At 37.1% G+C, this 21,408-nt stretch overlaps 1 protein-coding gene across 2 annotated transcripts in view; it reads right to left on the bottom strand.

Moving 5' to 3' along the window:
• The window catches only part of LOC116171899, a 54,754-nt gene extending 42,622 nt beyond the window's left edge, over positions 1-12,132 (bottom strand). For both annotated transcript variants that reach the window (XM_031488931.1, XM_031488930.1), the window contains exon 1: positions 12,013-12,132. The gene's annotated coding sequence lies outside the window, so the exon portion shown is untranslated. The remainder of the gene's footprint in view (positions 1-12,012) is intronic.
• Between the last annotated feature and the right edge of the window lie 9,276 nt (positions 12,133-21,408).

Below are 21,408 nucleotides of genomic sequence, written 5' to 3' on the forward strand. Positions count from 1 at the left end.
CAAGGAGGTATTTGAGTATCGTACATCTTGTGTGGTTCACATCATGAATCACTAAGGTCTAATCTTAGTTTTTCAAAATGAGTTGAATGAAATTAATGATCAAGCTTTAGTTAAAACACATGATTTTTTAGGAAAAATTAAAATGGAAACAGCACTGTAAGTTACTTCTAAAGGAGAGGGTACGTACCACGTTAGTTGTGGTGTGGTTGAGGATTCCGAAAATGTAACATTTATAGTATAGCATACGTTCAGTAATTAGAATTACACAATTAATTAATCCGTTTCTGATTACAGCGTAAACTCGTCTTTCATCTGAATACTGCGGTCAACGAAAACGCGTGTACGCTCTTTGAACATGTTGCTAGCCAAATGGAGTTTAGGTTTCAGTTATTATTTTGAAAACGGTAATATGCCAAGTTCACCTTTTGGAACATTTTTTAAATTTAATTTAATCTATCCGCCTCAAAAGTAGTACACCATATAATTTCTAATCAAATTCTTTGCTTTTATTGGACGTTTTGCGGTTCTGTTGAATTTTTCTTCAATCAAATGCGAATATTCGCAAAAAAGTTTAGTAGGTACGTAATCCGTTTCAAGTTCTAAAACGTACATATTCCAAAATATCTTCCTAAAACTAAAACCTCAAAGTTCCGAAGAACAACAACTCAAGCAAAAAGATTTTTATTAATGTTTTTTTATCGAGCTATAAAATTAAACTCGAAAATTTTAACAAGTTATGAAACGTATTTCAAATATCTTTCTAAAATGCGTTGATTATCATCTATATTTTTGGAATACGAGACATCTATATTTGTAATTCTGAAATTCATATAAATGTGTTATTTTTATTCCATAAACATTGTGGTATAAATGACTCACCTACTGCCGAACTCTCGCCAGAGCTCTACCGCAAATTTTCTCAGCTATCACTTGCAGACAATTAGTTTCACCGGTAAAAGAAGATCGACATTCTGCTTGGTGCAGAGTGCAGACGCTCACGCTAGGTTCTTGAGCGTAGAGACTCCGAACCAAATTCCTGGTCAACCTACTGCTCAAAGGACAAAGTTTGAATGGGTTATCTTCAGAGCTGGGTCGAGCGTTCTAAAAAACCGCTCGAGCGACGAGCGCTCTAATTTTCTCAAAAATGCTCGCGAGCATCGAGTTGTTTTGCAAAGCGAAACCGCTTGCGAGTTCCTAAAAGTGCTCGAGTAGTTTATCCTGATTCCTGAGCGCTCGGGAAAAGTGCTCGTGAGCGGAAAAAGCGCTCGGAAGAGGAAAAAACCGCTCGGGAGCGAAAAAAACCGATCGAGAGCAGAAATATCGCTCCCGAGCGGCACTTAATCCTTCAGCGCTTGAAGGCGGTTAAAAGCGCTCACGAGCGAAAAAAAACGTCCAAGAGCGGAACACATGCAAATAGCTGTTGCACCATCGACTTATGTTCTGCTACACCACCGCATCATGAAGGAGAGCACCTCTTTCAAGCTAAGGTGCCTCTTCAACGTCTCCGCCAAAAAATGGACTCAATACTGTCCTAACCCTACTCGGTACGTCCGAGCACAGGATCAGTATCCATACCCAGAGGATGGGGCCGAACGTCGTGCGCTTTTATTATCGAGCATCGGGTTAGAGATTCCACAAGCAGATATTGAGCAGATGGCTTAAGGAGGTCTGGACTTTTGAACCGTTAGCCACTGAATGCCAAATGTAAGACAGAAATGCTCCTTGTGTTTTTAGCGAATTGCAATTTTTTTAAATTTAGTAAGTATTCAGACGAAATTTGATACATAGGCACTTGGAATAAAGGAAAATCAATCGTCAGTTTCAAAATTTGGTTTTGCGCCTGCGCAGTGCCAACTTTTTTAATTATGGAAGCATTTAAATGAAATTTGATACATAGCCACTTGGAACAAAGTAAAATATAACGTTAGTTTCAAAATTTAGGTTTACGGATGCGCAGTGCCAACTTTCTTATTTATAAAAACATTGAAATGAAATTCTTCTTATAAACTGAAATTGAAGTAGTCGTCAAACATCTTTCATATTTCGCTATCGGAGCTTTCCGTACCAGCCCAACTATTAGCATACTATGCGAAGCTGGAGAGCCCACCCTAGAACTACGAAGGGAAAAAATTGTAAGCAACTATGCAATAGCTTGTATATCCAATAATAATCACATTAACTTTACACTTTTCACCACACAGGCCTTAAACACCCAACCACACCACCCACGAATCATACCACTCAACATAAGGGCACAAAAATTCTTTCCTCCCTGAACAAACCTTTACCTATCCCAACCTATAAGTATCCCTCCGTCACTCCTTTCTGGTTAACTAAATCCCCTAGTACCCACCTCGATCTATCAGTCTATATAAAAACAGAAACCAACCCAAAATTTTATACCAACAAACTAAATGAAATAATTAATGACAAGTTTCTAAACCACGAACTCATATACACGGACGGTTCGGTCAAAAATCACAAAACTGGATGTGCTTTCATACACAAAGACTATAGTGAAATGTACCGCCTAGCGGAAGACACAGCCGAAGCGGTAGCTATAATAAAAGCCCTAAAATACATAAAACAAAGTGATAATAAACAGTATGTGATTCTCTCCGACTCGACAAGTGTACTGAAGTCATAAAAAACTTCTTATCGCCAAACCCCCTAATTAAACAAATCTCCGACTTAAATGAGGATGTACATAACAACGGCAAGACTGTGGACTACATCTGGATCCCATCACACATAGGTATCGCAGGAAACGAAGCCGCAGATAAGTTAGCCAAAGAAGCAACTGAAAAACCAAATATCGACGAAAAAGTGCTCACAACCTACGACCTCAAAAAAAGTATCCACAAAAACCTTAGACAAAAATGGGAAATCCAATGGAAAGCTATCGACCCACTGACGAACAAACTACGATCAATTAGAGACACTACATTCTTCGATGGCGGTTACAATAAATTGACACGAAGAAAAGACCAGGTGGACATCACAAGGCTGAGAAATGGACATACCCGAGTTACCCACGGCCACCTAATGAGGAAAGAGCCACCAAAAATGTGTGAACAATGCCAAGCCCCCATATCAATAAATCACCTAATAACCGAGTGCAATGCTTTTGAAAACGAACGAAGGAATTGTAACATTACGAACGATCAGACGACCAACCTAACAACAAATACCATATAGCAAACATAATTAGATTTATCAAACTAACGAAACTAGAAATATAACATACTGTGTCAACATGTATCACACGGCGCTAATGACCACGTAGTTGAAGCGTCTTAATTTAAAAAAAAAAAAAAATCTTTCATATTTGTGGCCGGATTTTTACGATTTTAACAGAAGTTGCATCTTACAAAATGCTAAATGAATGCAAGTAGAAATGCGCTTTTTGTAAATCGTTTAAGATTACTTTTTTAACTTGTTTGTAATTACAGTGGTTCAGGCAGAGAGATTACATCGCTGTTCCTTGAATATACCAAAGTTTAATTTATGGTGTTATACCTTTCTGTAAACATTGTCTCTGCCTGCGAAAAAATGAACTCGTGTGTTACTCTTTTTAAAACGCTTATTGACAAAATGTGAATAGCGGATTGGTAAGACACCGCAAAGTAAGTATAGTAGTTAGATATAACCCCGTAATTCCATGTACGTAATGAAATTACTGCAAGTCATATCTCCATTCGATTTTGTATGATTAAAAATTTAATTGTAAATTATAAGGATTTCTCCGGAATTTTCACTCAAGTGGGAAGCATTTAATCTATGCTAACGTAATAGATTTATGACGGTCAGAAGATAAACAATTTTGTTTTTCTCACAAGGGAGCATTGTTCATTTTTATCACATCACCGAGGGAAAAATGTTCTATAATTAGAAGATATTTTAGTATGCAGACTACGTTGTGCTTGCACATATTATACCTACTCTATTATAGAAGAGTCTGATCTCAAATTTCAATGCATTATCCATTTACGAGCCATTTTGTTTATAATGTAACGACGATAACAGTTTTATATTCATCATGAATAACGGAATAACTTAATAAACCCTAAACAAAGGTTGATTTATTACTGGATGTATTCATTTATAGCCCAGTTTATGGCACGTTAACTTTTAAAACTACTCTCCATAAAATAAGTCGTTCATTTACTGTGACTGTAGTAGAACCCTCCCATACGTGAGGGAAAGCCATCCGGAAATTAGTTTGTAGAAGGAATACAGTCGTTTACTTAAATTACGTTTTTCTCCTATCGAACTCACAAGTGCACTTTTTTTCTGAAATTGCAGTAAGTTGAAGTAATTTAACCATCTAAGGTGGGTGCGGAAAGTGTCACTGGTCTTTCAGGAAGGGCAAATTTTGCTAGTGACCGTGAGGGAAATCAAGTTCAGCACAAATCATGACTTGCTGCTCAATTTGATGTAATTAATTTATTTTATGTATAACTAGAAACGATCCATTCTCATATATAGCCTGATAATGAAGTGTGAAAATTATAATTACCCAAACGGTTACTAGTACTTATAGTATTGCTAAATACGCGCAAGTATACAATAAAACGATTATAGTCTAGACCGCTTTACCACAAAAGGTTGGCATTCAGTAACTGATTCATTTAGGTAGGTTAATTTAGGTATAGCAGTGGCTTATTTTAGATTGAGGAATTGTTTACATTTCATAGGTTAACGTGGGTTTATTTAGCTGCTTTCCTCATAATCTCAAATTAATGTAAGTATAGATTTATAGTCAGATTAACTCAGTACATTAAACACAATAGATTAAAAACGACTAACTCGTATGGCCCTTCTATGTCTCACAGTTCTACCGTAAAAGTAAGTTGTGTTAAAAATAATTCACTAAAAATCAGAACAAATATTTATAGTATTTATGTTTACGATAGCTTATGACGGTTAACAGAAGAGTAAAGACAAAAACGAAAACGAAGATAAATGCAAACTATAGCGCAACCTCCCTTAGGGAAATGTGATAAAGAATCCGAGATAAGGATGTCGATCATGGGGATCTCCGAAACCATATAGGATACAAAGACTGTCAAATTAAAGAAAAGATGTGCAATTAACGAGTTATTATCGTGCTTTAAGGAAAACCAGAAAAATCCGATTACTTTCTCATTGCCACTTATTGAGATATACAGAGCACCGTTGAAAGATTTTCAATATAACGTTTCGTTTCGGAGAAGCTTTCAACTTTATTTTTATATAAGGCTCGTAAAAAAGTACACACTGTATTGAGTAGCATTTTTATATTACGAATACAACGATAAACGGCACACAAAAAAAACCAAAGTTGGAAACAATTGATTTCAACAGGATGTTGCACCCGCGCACAACGCCCTAATTGTACGATTAAAATTTTAAGAATCATCATAATAGAAATACTGACTGTTTCAAAATTCCTACTTCACCCCTTGAACGGAGGTGATAAAAAATTCCATTTCGACGAAATTTGGCGATATTTTAACATTAAAATCCCAAACCTGAGTAATTAAAGGAAAATTCAATCTAAAATTAATTTGTAAAATGTAGTTTAAATTTCTGAAAATGCCTCCACCTGCCTGCACGTACAGCCTTCACCTTCTTGGAACACAAACTGTTGCGTTTGGGTGTACTTAGCTTTTATTTCTACAAGGTGTAGTGCAAATCCTGTAGGTCTTCTGGTGTTTACACGGCTATAAACTTCTAAAATTAGTCTCGTAAAATTCTGATCACTTTTATTGCCCCACCAAGAATTGCGGTTTTTCAGAATTATCGAAAAAACAAAAATCTAAACTGCAATCTACGTACTTATGCTAAAAAAACATCAAAATCTTGTATTCATTTACAGACTTTGTAATAATAGTAAAATAAGTACCAATTCTAAGTCAAAATCAAGTACTACAACACATACCGGACGTAAGTTGTGAACGAGTAGAATTATCATTTCTTGAAGTTTTCACTTCAAAGCAGAGTTTAGGTAAAATGGATCAATTTATGAACGTTTTGACGAATGAAGGATTAGACCATACAAAATATTTAAATAATCTTCGCCATCGTATAACCCTCTAAGTGCAATAGAACTAAACACATTATGGCAATTTATACATAATACCGCTTCATAACAAACGTGAACGAAAGTATGTCTGCAGATAACGCGCGAATCCGACCGTGTTGCCAGTTCTAAAAACCGCCGTAATGGAGAGGTAGGGGCGATGTCGAGTGTATAGTTGTCTATGTATAAAAAACAGGGAACTCTACTACTTGACGAGTGAGCCGTTTATTTTCTGCTGAACTCTGAGGTGGAAAATGTACAGGCATGCACATAAAATTGCCAAAATTATATAGCTAAACGTATTTACGCCAATGGGACATTGTCGGTATCTTTCCGAGGTAATATTTCAAAATATTGTTCATTGAGTGTGAGTCACACAGTTCAGCTGTACCGCCCAGGAAAACCATCCAAAGTCCCAATTTTTTTCCCGAGAACGCCTTATCACGGGTCTGTAACCTAACAAAACACAATTTCGAGGAGCGTACCTATTATAAGTTTAGTTTAACGTAACTATAATATTTTTAAAGGAACCGATCTGTGAAAATTATTCACCTGGAAAGGATTTGTGTTGTAATCATTACATTTTGACCCGTACAAAGGGACTGGTTGTTTTTTTCAGTATTTGGAAGATTTTATATCTCAGTTCAGTAATAAGATTCCTTTGTTTGAATTCAAATTTTGTCTAGTTTTAAGGCATGCGTAAATATTTTGTGTGAAGAATCTGTCAGATAGAAATCATGTAAGAAGAGAGCGTTAGTATTATTTGGCCGTAGATGAACCGAATAATAATAATATTATACACGTGTTTCTTATAGTATTTTTAACAATTAAAAAAAATATGTTATTGTTTGCGTTTTGAGCGTCCGTCCGTGCGTCCGTCCGTCTGTCCGGACCCACTTCTACCGTTTTGAACTACTTCTAAGGGAATGGTCCTAGAGCCCTGGAATTTTTTTCAGTAGGTAGTCTATACCTTGAAGGTTCATTTAGCTACTTTTTCATGAAAAAATGCCAAGGCATTTAATTTTTTTGAGAAAATTAACCATTTCTGTCGGAATGTCGAAAAAAGCCCTCAAGCGGCGATATGTGGAACTAGCAAAACTTCAAATATTATAATATTTGTAGCCGAAGAATAACTATTTTCAATTAACCCGAGTTTGTTAAAATCGGCTCAGCCGTTTTGAAGATACAGGGTGTTCTTTACGGAAACCTTTGAATACCCCCCTTACTTCATTTTTAGAGATGCAGGAATAATTGTCAAACAAAAAAGGTTCAGATTATCGTTAACTTCAAAGACCGGGCATTTTTTTGTTAGGTTAATGTAGCAGAATTCACAGAAACATCACTTTTTAGATTCCAGATTGCAGTTACGCCCCCTAGCGGCCATTTCAGAAGTTTAAAAATAGCCTCTACGATGGATAGTTCTCAGATTGTAACGCCCGCTACGTTTACCCCTGGTATTGTGGATGATTTGGGCACGTAGCGGGTTTCGGGTAGCCGACAGTCGTAGACTCGGGTTGCGTAGGCACAGTACAGTACAATGATATGACAACGTTTATTTATAATTGCTATGTATTTAATAACAAAAGCAGTAATTATATTCAACTCCTCTCCGGTAATCCTATCGCTCCGACTGGTGGACACCGCTGTCGTAGACGCAGCCGGATATGCGCTGTCAACCGTCAAATGGAGGTTGTAGGTTTACAGCCACGAACGAACACGAATTAAGATGGACTGCTGATCAAACAGTTGCATAGAGGTAGAACTGGCCCTAGCATGGGCGCCGCCATGATGTGCACATTTTAGTTATTTTCTTGGGGAATTTTCCTAGTGCTCAAGTTTTGAGACTATTGCAACCTTGGAAAATGACATGTGTCACAGTAATTTATTTAGAAAACGTGAGGTTAATGCTTGTTTATTAGTTGATTTGAATTTCGCGCCAAGTAAGTGCACATCATGGCGGCCCCCATGTAGGTGTCATTTGTTAATTCAACATTAGCAGTCCATCTTAATTTATAAGTTCGTGTTTACAGCAGTTGCTAGAAATCTGGTTAATTAGTGTGATGAAGTTATTTACAAATGAGATGAGATTATTTACAATGAATGATGTGTTGCCTGGGAGCTATGGTAATGATTCACCCAAGCTTTAAATTGAAATTATACAGGGCAGGTTTTAGGTTATGTTCCCTCGTGCAGGAAGGGAAGTCTACGTGAAGCGTAAACGTTCTGGTCGGGATTTGAATGAGAGAGAGTTCTCAGGGTTGCCGAGGTACTGGTAGAATGGTAATTTCAACGACGGTGATCAACTCGACCATACGTTGGGCTAACAGGAAGGAATTACGGTAAGGGTGAATACACTACAACGACAGTGATTAACTCAAACCATACGTTGTACAGGGATAGGGGTTGCGGAAAGACTACAGCGACGGTGATAAACTCGACCATACGCTGAAGCGATCAGATGGAATCGGGTTGTGATTTGCGGGGTTGGTGCAGCGACCGTGCTCGACCATACGCTGAATCGGAATCTGGAAGGGTGGTAGAAAGAACAATGGTAAATTTTAGAATGCAGGTGTGGATCTCGGGTGATCGTTTATAGTTGCAGGATCTGGGATCTAGTTACCCATTTGACTACGCTCGTGTATATATATATATATATATATATACCTCACCGTTGTAGTGGGGTAAGGATAGTGGCAGGGATATCTGCGCAGTCAAATGTTTATACGGAGGGCTCCTGCCCTCTCTTGACAAAATTCGCATAATTTTTAAAAGATTTTATTCGAAATCTGAATTAGAAAATTACTGAATTTTTTATTCTTACAAGATACAGTTAAGTACAGTACCTCGCATTCTTAGTAATTCTTAGAAAATGACATTTTTAGTTTTTTTTATCATAACTTCGTTAGTTGTACCTACAGTTAGAAGCAAATATGAAAAGGAAACTTAATCTACATAAAATTCTGCTATTCTTTGTCCATTTAAGCGACTATGTATCTCTTACGATTTACGAGATCCCCATACTAAACACCGGAAAAAACTCACCCTGTATATCTCGGCGACGCGACGCGCGATATTTTCAGTGGCCCAAATTACTTTTCGCCCAGCGGACGAACAGCTGACGAATATTTTTCCATTTTTCTTTATTGATTACTATAAGATTTGTAAATTTCAAGCGGTCTTTCAACCATTTACCAGAGATACGTTGAAGTAAAGCCCTCTGCGGCGCAGCTGACTGTTTTTTTGTCTTAATGAATGGCAAAATAATACTGTGAAAAATTCGACATGAAAATATTTTAAAAAATTTTCCGACATGTTTAGCAGCATCTTGCTCTTACATCCACCACTACTACTACAGAAGAAAAGTTTGAAGGTGCAAAATCCAAATCCAGTGAAACCTATTATAAAGCATATGAAAATCTGTTTTCGTGCATGAATAGGAAGCATCTAACGAACAAAGTCTTAAATGCATAGATAATGCTGGCTTATATGAATGAAATGTCAAATGTATTTAAACCTTACATCCTTGTATTCATTAAGAACTTCAAACAATTTTGCGATTCAGAAATGGAACAGATTCGGCAGTGGCAGCATACCTTAAATTACATGCGTTTGTGAAAGCTTCAAACAAAGGGTACGCAGAAGCCAAAGGACTCTTTTGAATTTACTGAAAGCGACCTAAGAAGATTTTTTATTTCAGCCCCAGATGACAGTTTTATTAGTCATAGTTTACTTGACAACCTTCAAAGCCCTTGCGTTTTAAAGGTCCGATTTCGCATGTGACCGTTCTAAACGAAAATTGTGAATGAGGTATAATGAAAAGAACAATTTTTCTCTTTTCCGTCATTTTAAATCGCAATATATAACTAACAGATGGCGCTTAAGCGAAATCTGCTACGAAACCGTCGACTTCAGGGGAAAGGCGAAAAAATAGGCGGTCAAGCGAATCAATTGCATATGCCCGCGAAGGTTTTTGATGTAGTAAATCACTTTCCGAAATTCCAACGGGAACGGGAACAGGAAAAACCGGGAACGGGGTACAAGCAAAATCGGTATTTCCCAAAGGCGGTATAAAGTTCGCAGGCACTGCTTGTTTTAAATAAAATAAAGACACTTTACCCAAATATTAATTTTGATTCTATATCTAACGGAATGAACTGAATTGCTCAAGTAAAACAATATTAACACTAGAGCATAGAAAAAGGGGAGAAGATATTGACAAATTTTGCTGCTTCATAGAATAGCGATGCTGACAACGCTTGCATCGAAGTGTCTCTGCAAGCAGTTCTACTTTTTGTACAATAATCGACGTGGATATCATTTTGATTTTTAAATGTTTTGTAAGCACAGTCCAAAAATTCTGTAAGGTTCGTGTTGTCTTTGGGAAGGCTTTCTTTGGGATTTTCCTGTTTATTGCAAATAGTTCATAAATTCTTTTTACTTACTACTGCAACAAGAGTTGCATTACTTTCGTGCGTCAATAACTTTATGCATTTTTTTGTGCATTGCATTTACATGAATTGGTAGGAAATAGCTGCGAGCTAATTGGTCGAAAAGTGATAGTCTTCGACAACTGAGTACGTACACGCAAATAAGCGCGTTTACAGAAACGGTCGGTTTTAAAAAATCGACCCCCTAACGCGTTTTGTCCACCTAAACCCTGCGGAATTATTTATTAAATGTATAAAATAAATAATAAAAAAGCGTATGCCGCACGTGTACGAAACGTTTCTAAAGCATTTGGGGAGCGGGTGGTATTTTAATCGCACGAGTAGAGTATGTTATAATTTGAAAATAATATATTGTATTGAGATAGCAAAAAATGTTCAGGTTTGTCTTTGTTAATGGCTGATAACGTAACTCTTGTGGATCGTTTCGATACTGTAGTCTATAGTATAGATGTATAGACGTATAGATTCTATACGACAGCCTCTGAGTGAAATTTTTTAATGGGAACATTACTTACTTAAGGAGACAAATGTTAACTTACGGTGGCTATTTCGGTGTTGACGTTTCTGGTAACACTAATTCAAAAGTTTTTAGAGAGAAGCCAGTTTCCTCATCTAGTACAATACGAGTCACGTTCACATCTAACGATGCAATTCAATCTCGCACAAGTAAAAGTGTCGAATTCCCTTTCGTTTAGACTAAGGCCAAATAACATTCGCTCAATTTTGAGCTCCGACGGATTAACTTTCTTCGCGTGATTCGCGCTTGAAAATTTTACCCATTTGCAAATTATTTTATTCCTGTGGGCCCATTATTAAATTACAGTTAGAGGGCAATTTTTTATGCTCAGACACCTGTCCATCAACAAATTGTCATCTAAATGAATATTAAAAAATCGTAGTGATTCTCAATTTTTCAGTACTTCATCACGAATATCAAATGCCAAATATCAACACCAATATCATATAGGTAGTAAGTACCTGCTTCTAGTTGAAATTCGATTTTTATTGTAATACGTTAACAACACTCATCTGATCCATCCCATTCAATCTGCTGGAGTTTATGACCCCAGTGCACTACTTAAAATGTAGATTAGCGTAAGTAAACTATATTGATATTTCAGCCACGTCTCAAAATTATTCCTGAAATACCCTCCCATTGTTCGCGAAATGTATGCTCGATAAACGCAACGACAATGATACGCTATCTTCATTTGGAAGACTATACGAAACGACATCTAAATTTGCATCCCTTCTAGCGCTATTTGTGTTTAAATTAAATTCGCTCGGCGCTATAATTCGTATCCAAATCTTGTCAAAAGCTTCATATTCGGAAATGAAATCCGATTATTTTTTTCTAACGAACTCAACAAGTAACGATTTATATCTCGAATGTGCGAATTTCATTCAACAGGTTGTTTGGAGTTTTACAGTTACGAACTTTTTTCGCCGCATTTCGGATTTAAGAAAAGTTCAGCGTGCAAAATGGGAAATTACCCTTACCTTTATTTCGGTTGCAGTTAAAAAATCCAGCTCGATTTTTTCGTGTTCATATACGCGATCCCGCGGCGGTAAGGTGCGCACTTAAAACACTTGGAGAAAAACGTTTTAGTTCTCGCGGTGTTGACTTCTACAATTACGCTCCTACGGATCAACTTATATAGGGTGGTTGCAGGGTGCGCAAACGTCATTGTGCCATGTGGGTGTTTTGTAGTAATGTCATTTAATGTATGGGAATTTTATTTTAAATTACGCTGCGATTGAAGGTATTTCCGCGAAAAGGGTAGGCCGGTTGGTGGCACTTCAGAATTAGGAAGGTGACAATAAATTATGAAACAAAGTTAATTTTCTTCAAAATTACGTCGTATAAATCAACCTAAAGGAAGTATTGAACTCCGAGCTAATGACCTGGAACTAGATGGATGTGATTGATAAAAAACGCCCTTAAATCAACTTTTAACAGAGTTCGTTAGCTTTTTATAATATTTCGATACTCTACCTATATATGACGTCAAAATTTGATTTCATTACAGCGAAGACGTTCCTGGAAACTTAATTTGATCCTTCTGTTTTTTGTGGTTTGTCGATTTGAAAGACGAGAATTAATTTTGTTTGCAGTTTTAATTTAGCATCCGCCTTATGCAACTGTAGTACCTTGTTGTGGAAATACAAGTTTAGTAAAAGCTTGACTAAAGGTAAGGTTAATTTAAAATTAAATTAAGCGTACAAGCAATTGATACGTCAAAGTTACCTATTAAGGTAGGGTTCGGCTGGAAACTTTTCACAAGTTATGTAAATGGCCCGGTAATTACAAAATTCAAACATCATTTTTTTGGTTTCGGCGTTATACAACCAGGCAACTTTTGGTAGGATCAATAATATCAGATAACCTCTTCTTCTGTATCTTTTTCGTTTAAATATTGCATGACCTTACCAATTCATTTTTAGCTCAAGCTAAATAAAGAGTATCTAAAAAAGCGTCAGACTAAGGCAGAGCACCTCTCGGTGTAACCTTACGGGGTCATTGTATTTGACCCATTTTCAATTGGCTTGCTACATGTGGTGATATTCATGTAGAAATAGACAAGGATTTCCTATAGAAATTTCCTATGTCTACTTTTACATGATAAAAAGTCTTCTAAAGGACGCCTAACTTTATGCAACCAAAATAACTATCTACAACAAATGAAGATCTGCCCGTCATATTAATTAATTTGAATATTATCGCTTTGACTTCCGTATTCTAATTTTCGCTCGTGTGCGATGTATTCAACTAAAGGAAAAGTTGATATTTCCAATTGGTATAGTGCCGGTAACAGTTAAAAGAGCTTAAGAGATATATTTTCTGTGAAGCTAAAGCAACAATATTCAAATTAATAATTAATATAACAGCCAGATCTTTATTTGTTTGAAGAAGTTATTTTGGTTGCATAAAATTAGGCGTTTTTCAAAAGACTTTTTATCATTTGAAAGTAGACAGGAAATTCCTATAGGAAATCCCTATGTCTACTTCTATATGAACGTCACTGTATATGTTAACTGTGCAAAGTTTGAACCGAATAGGTTCAAGCTTTTGCCAGAGACAGAGAGGCGTGACCCTACGCGGTCATTGGATTTGACACATTTTCAAAAGACTTGTTACATGTGGCATATAAGTCTACTGTGCAAAGTTTCAACCTAATAGGTTCAAGCGTTTGGCAGGGACAGAGAAGCGTGACCCCAAAGGGTAATTGAATTTGACCCATTTTCTATTAGACTTACTACACATGGCATATAGGTCAACTGTACAAAGTTTGAATCAAATCGGTCCAAGCGTTTGGCAGTTATCGTGTTCAAGGACAGACGGTCAGACGGACACCATCGACTCCCCTATAAAGCTTGCATCGCTTTGCTCTGCCGTTTAATAATGTCTTGTAATGTGTCAGTTTTAATTGATTGAATCTCTAAGGGAGCCTACCCTCGTAGTATTTGTTGAGACTCCCTCAATATAGGGGGGTGGGTTACCACTCGGTAATCTAGCAGTTTGCATTTTTCATCATTTTATATATATTGGCATCGGGCTATTAAGGAACCGCCCTGTAAGGGCCCCAACTTCTTCCAAAGTTGATAGTTGATTTACAGATTGTCTTTCCAGAAAGTATTACTGGAAACTTACATTCGGGAAGCTTTGACCCAATTTGGCAACAACAAAAAATTATTGGATGAGGGTGAACTTGTAGAATCATGTTTTCGCCGAGCTCAACATCAATTCCTCTGGAGTGTCCAGTAACTGATGCCCGAAATCAATAAAAACCTACAGTATAAAAACGGATATACCCAATCTTTTATTAACTTACCCCCAACTCGATCCACTCTCTACAATCACAGTCATGGAACACCATCAGGATGCTTAACTGTAGACATTCTTGAAACTTTAGGACTCAGAAGATCTGCACACAACTTACAAGCTTTTGGCAAGCCTGAAAAGAAATTTCCCTTCTTTATAATAATCAACAGTGGTACATGCCTTATAACAATTGATTTTAGGCTACGCCAGAATAAATGAAGTGGGGCAAAATTAACTACATTTACGGCGAAAAAGTCGTACTTTTTAGGTACTTTATCTACTTTTTAGAGTAAATTAAGTTATAACTTATAACTCACAATCTATCAAACTACCGTCTGTTGCTCAAACTGCGCCAAGTCCACTAGGGTGATGATCCTCCGGTTCGGATACCTCCAGATAGAGGATGTCTGGCTCTCGGTTTAAAACTGAGTTCTTACGGCTTACAGGACGTTGCAAACGAAAGCGCTGCTGGCACAAATATAAAATACCAAGGCTGGGTAGCTCAAAGTAGATGTTTTGAGCGTAGCTCACAAAATCAAATTGAGCAGAAGAGAAATTATTACTGTAGGTGCCAGTACATTTAACCTTAGGCAGTATCTTGGTGGTTACACCAGTATAGAAAAATGTCATAGGCAAACCTTTAATTGCATCAACCAAAAAACCACGAGTAACCTCGAGTTCTTGCTTGATGACCCTGTGCAAAATGGTCTTTTCAAGGCTTCTCTCGCATGGCGACAATATAACATCATGTTACATCTAGCCCTGTACTGGGGTTGGGTTCCTTTTGAGTTATCAAGTTGTACTGTAAATGGAAGAAACGGCTCTGGACCATAAAATCCCTGTTTTGAGGCCAGTCGGGCTAATTCATCGGCTTTCTCATTACCTTCCAGCATTCCCTTTGACACATACGAGCTCAAGGGTGTTGCTGCTTGCTACTTGCTCTAGTGCATGGTCACATTCTGAAACCAACCTAAAGGTAATTTTACAGTGACCAAGTACCTGCAAGGTAGCTCTTCTGTTCTTATTCTGATAGTTATGCTTAAGAACTTTTCTTGCAGTGAGCGTTAGTCCTGCCAACTCTGATTGGAATACAGTAGGAAGTTTGCCTAATGGTTGGATGATATTGTGACGTTATTTTCTTTACCGTGTAATCTTTTCTTTGGATTACATTTGAATTACTATGTGGAATCCTTCTCGAATAACATTATGCGAACTCTTACCTTTATATAGCAATCCTTACGCCATCTAGGTGTTCACATTATAACCCGATCCTTTATTTGCGATATAGTTTTCTTTTAAAAAAACCTTTTGTCTAGTTTTCTGTTGATTGGCGCGGTTATCTTCTCCCACTCACTGTCGACGCGCGCAGTCCTTGTTGAAGAACTCGATTCGATCTTGACTTGTATTTGAGCTACACGCCATTACACTTACTTTACATATTTGTTTACCTTTATGGGATTAAATAGTGGTGTTGTATTAAGATTAGTGAAGTTTTCTCTTATCATCTTACTTCCAATTTCGCTGATGACGCATTGCTGCGGATTTATCTTACAAGTTTAAGGCCGTTTTGCGGTATGTTATCTATGACGCATTATCTTTTTATTTTAAATAATCTATTTTAGGCTACTTTCGTACTCCCTAAGTTTTCTTACTTATTATTTTGGTTTTACCAATTGCTTCCTGACTGTACATTGATATTTTGACGTGGAAACGCAAATACCCGATTTTCCATATGGTGCAATAGAATTCCATTGAAGTTTCGACGCCATTTCAATCAAAAACGCTCTACATATTTCTACCTTACCGACTGAAGAATTGACTGAAGAATTACCGCCATTTCATGTGAAACCGATATTTGAACTGATGACTCAATTTTACGAAGTTCGTTGACCTACGATTCATTCTTCCGAAACGCAAGTACTTAATTAACGAGACGTGTGGAGTTGGTACTGTGTAAATTTTTAATTAACGTTATGTATTTTACTTTGAAAAACTTGCTCGTGTAAGTTTGTTTTCATTTGAATTGATAAGATTGCTTTGTCATTGAAGATAGATTCAGTTATTTGTACATTTTATAGTATTTTTCTCTTAAAACTTCATGTCACTTTTTGATATCTCATACCGATTCTGAAAACCAACCCTTAGTCGAACCAAATTTTGTTTTGTTGTAAAGTCATTTGAATTTTTGATTCATTTTAGTATTGATTGCAATTCTACGTATAAGAATAACCATTCGTGTCTTACGTTAACCATTGCTTATGCGATATATTGTGCAACGCGAATCATTACCCTTCTTATATTTTTTTGTTTTTGTGTCTGACTGTTTCAGATTTGCAGTTTCGCGTCCTCTGAGCTCGGAAGGTTGCGACCGGAGTTCAAGGTAAATTTAGTTATTTTCGTCGTTTTTCTCTGTTAACGTTTGATTACATTTTGGTTGTTGGTACTAACGAGTTGTGTACCCGCATTTATGACATCAAATACTGTTTGTTTTCCCCATAATTGTGTATTCCTTTGAGTTTAGTAAGACGAGAACAAGGATTTCTTGGTTTGCCTTGTTCATCCCTTTCGTATTCTTCTCTCTCTCTAGATTTCTCAAAGACTAAGTGGCGCCTATCCGGATTACTTTTACTGTTCCCTTCCCTTTTTGGCTTATTTGTGTGTGTATAGAAGAACCCCATTTTCACACCGACCCACCTCTACTTTGCCTGAGCTTACCGTGTGCTTATCTAAGGTAATCTTGTCACGTTGGCCCAAAGTGAACGTAACAATATGGAAGTTCAGTTCTTTGGAGTAACTATCAGTGCCTGTTCCTTCCATTATTTTAGATCCATCCATGAAGATGAATAGGTCCGGTTGTAATGCCACATCCTCATTAAGAAATATATGAAAGTTTTTACCTAATATAAATTGAATGAAAATCCGATCGCCTTCTAGGATAGAAAATCGCTTAATCGCCTGGTTCAGAATTCGAGAGTGGCCCACTTCAGTACCTCTGCTATTCAACATACCTTTATTTTCCAAACGAAAGGATGCCAGAGTAACCAGCTCTCTAACGTAGAGATCTAGTGGGGTAAGTCCTTGCATATAGTTAAGAAGTGCTACGGTTGTGCAAAGTCTGGTTCTAGGCCACCAGCCAATTGCTCCATAGTAGAGCGTAGGCCCCAAAGCCTCTTAATTGCGCGGCGACATTGCCAGAAAGCCGTATTTGCTTTTTCGGCTTTGAGCTGGACATGTTTGCTCATTGTTAACTGTGATTCCTAGATATTTCACTAAGTCTGAAAGTTGGAGGCGTTCTTGAAATAGCAGGGGAGTTCGAAAACCCTCTACCTTTCTTTTTCTTGTGAAGAGAACTAGCTTTGTTTTTGACGGGTTAATTGACAAGGTGTGTTCCCTTTCCCTGCACCATTCTTGGGTTACTCTTAAGAGGTGATTGCATCAGTCTGCATATACTAGCCTCAAATTTGCTAGTTATTAGTATGGATATATAGGTCGTACCCCAGCATATATGTAGCCGCTGCCATTGAAGCGACAGAGAAGGCTGTTTACAGTTCAGTTGCACAGAGGTGATGGTAGTACCCCACATTGGGAGCATCCTCTCGTTCGAACTTTATTTAGGGGGGATGTAGACAAGGTGGATTCTATAGAGCTGCATTATAGGGCGTCTTGGCAGTCCTCAGAGAGCATGCCTGTTCAAATGACTCCACAATGGAGTTGATAAGCAGATCTACTTTGTCCTGTAAGTCAGCAGGACCCGAGAGCCATCCTCCAAAGGGGCGCTCTCTAAGTTTTTCTCCACGAAGGGGAATATTCTTTACCTTGGGGTTGCGATAACCTTTCTGGACGACTCCCTTGCAGTTAATTTCAAATTAAATTATTTGATATAGTCGCTTCTTGAGTGACTTGCCAGTTCGTTATGTGGTTAAAGATACTCGATGATGCCAGACAGATCAATCACAGTCGGATTCTACGCAAAAAAATTGATATTGAGTAATTTGATCCCAAATGTAAAGTAAATTTTAGTTATATGAATTTAACAAATGGCGACCGGAAGTCGCGAGGGTATAGCTGATTACGGCCATGCGGCGTCAATAGGACGAACAGTTTCCATCATGTCGCTCCCCTCAAGATGATATTAGAAAATATTTGATTTACGCGATCGTATTATCTCCAGTCGTTCGATTGACTAGACTTCACAGATGTTGCAGTTTGCGGAAAGACTGAAAACCATGCATTATCAGATAATTCCCCTAAGTAGCGTCCCCTCTCCGTGTGACATTTCACCCCTCCCCCGGTCTGTGGTCGTGGCCTTGACTGACTCAAGGTCATAATCTCGGGTTTTTACAAAGTGATGTGAAGTCACAAGATCATGCCCTTAAATTCGCCTTGGGTAATGTGACACCACAAGGTCGTGGCCTAGGTCAAGACCTTGGGATTTTCCCGGTGACGCCACACAGCCATGGCCTTGGGTTTCCTAAGGTCGTGACTTTGATAAAAGATCGTGGCCTTGGTCTTTAGTCCAGGGCCATGGTTTTAAATTTTGGCCCAAGGTCGTGGACTTGGTAATGACCTTGGATTTTGGACTAAGATAGTGGCTTTGCATTTTGGATCAAGGTTAAGGTTTAACCTGGTACGGCAAGTTCATGCTGTGTAAATTTCCCGACGGATGAATACTTTATAAAATAGCGTTAGGATGAAAAAAAGGGTTTTTCTGCATTCAGGATCTTATTTGCTAGAATGTCAATTAAAATCTATCTTAAAATGTTTATGTTAATAAATGAAATATTCTAGGTCACAAATAATTTTGAGATGTTGTTAGGCTTAGGATAGATACGAATTAGTGCAAAACCAAGTTTGAAACCTTGAAACAACTGTACTAACTTTGTGGTGCTCGAAAAACCTCGACATTTCCCGACTTTTTTCAGTTTTTGGTTTACAACTTCAAAAATGCTTACTACGGCGGTCATCCATGGCACTTTTAAAGAAAATAAAATTACCAAAAATTTGAGCGCAATGCCAGTTCTGAATGTCGCATATACACCGTGTCCAAGATAAGATGTCTACCTATTCTGGGGATCTCGGAAACCATAGAAGATACGACCATCAAATTAGGGAAAAGTTGCGCAATAAAACGGTTATTATCATGCTGTAAGAAATCCAGAAAATCCCTTCCGAAGATATGTCAGAAAAACCGACATTTGCTGATTTTGTTTTTTTCTGGTGTTATTTGAACAGCTACAAAAATAACACTTTCTCATTACCACTAATTGAGCTGTACAAGACATAACGTTTTCAATACAACGTTTCGTTTTGGACAAATCATAATCAGCTTTATTCTTTATATGACCCGTAAAGGATGGTGATTTCTCTGAAACGAATAGTTGTATTCAAAACCTCTTAAGGCTATCATGTAGAACTGTGATACTGAGAAAGTGGTTTTTTTACATCCAAACCAATCTTCAGTGTTTTCGTACCATTGTTATTTAGATTCATAGTTAGTTTACTTCCTCTTTTTCCATACACTTTTTCAACACTGTACTCGGAGATTATTGTTGAAGCGTCAATGTCCAAAGGAAAAAAGAATTGTTATGGTGCATGATGACCTTTTATAATTAATGCAAGAACATGTAGAACGAGCTTTATGACGAGGAATAGGGCACCATTTTAGTCTGAATCCTTACTTTCACACGAAATTGGGGAAAGAGAATCTGAACCTATTGAAATTTTACAATAATTTATCACTTTAACTCATTCGGTATGTCGTCTTCTATTACACGTCCACCAACTTCGTCACTTCACTTCATAACTTTGATAAATTTAATGAACACTTAAAACGAAAGGCGTACCAAATACTCGCTAAACACACACAGAGAAAGCCTTTGAATATTTGAATTAACGTACTAAATAGATTCTGCATCAGGATAAAATTTCAGCGACCGTCTTTGACAAACAACTAAGCCATGAAACAGTGTTGGTGTTATTAATTGAAAATGTTCAAACTTTCAAGCTACTAGTACGTATTAATTTCTGTGGATCATTTGAGATTTATGGAGGTAGCTTGTAAAATGGGAACGAAATAATTTCTTGTGCTTGGGAATAAAAATGCTTAGGTATAATGCGGATTGGATTTTTGTGTGTGCTTATTTGCTTTAGTTTGTAAACAAGCATTGTTTGTTACATGTTGGCATGAACCAATTTCCCAATTCCCTTGAGGTAGGTAGTTCTATAAATGGAATTATATTAACTAATTTGTTATTGCGATATTTGCCAGTGAAAAAAATAGGTGATTAAGATATGATACGAGCACGTTCTTAATTTTTTATCATGTAGAATATTTTAATACAGCAAGCCCATATTTAATCTACATTCACAATTTAATGACATAACAGATTGCGATGTAAAGGCTAAGTACTTGAATCGGGTATTTACACGTTCATTAATATTTATTATTCAAACGGTTTCTTTTGGGAATATTTGTTAATCAGAGTTACTCCAGGTAGGACTGCTAAGTGGTATCAAAACCGCTTCATAATAAAGTGTTGTGATTGTGTGCCCCATGGACAGTGAGTTTTTATCACTTGCACAGAGATGAACAGGTTGTGCATATAGAAAGGAGAATGAACCTCTCTCCTTTGAAATAAATTAGAGATTTTTTAAGTGATTTAAAATTTTTTGAAAATTTTGTACTACATGACCTACGGCTAGCTGCTGATATAAATTTTCGGTACAAACTTATAAGGAATTTCGCCTCTGTAAATTCATTTCAAACTTTGATTTTCAGAAAATTGCTTGCTTGCAAAATTAAACGCCAAAGGAGCATAATTTTTGGAATATATTGAAAAAATTTAAAAAGTGAGCTGGTTCCCATTTCCATTTCCTTTCAATTCGCTCGTGGGTCATTTACCGCATATTGCATAAAAAAATTGTAACGAATATAATCTAAAGTGATTAATACGTTTCCCTTTGCTCGATGTTAACACGCACTATAAAATCTAAACAGTTTGAACAAATTTCATTAATTATCATCGCAAATCGGTCGCTAGTTTTCAGAATACGGATGCTGATATTTTTAATTC

This window comes from Photinus pyralis, unplaced genomic scaffold (genome assembly GCF_008802855.1).
Source record: "Photinus pyralis isolate 1611_PpyrPB1 unplaced genomic scaffold, Ppyr1.3 Ppyr1.4_LG5, whole genome shotgun sequence".
Classification (NCBI taxonomy): Eukaryota; Metazoa; Arthropoda; class Insecta; order Coleoptera; family Lampyridae; genus Photinus; species Photinus pyralis.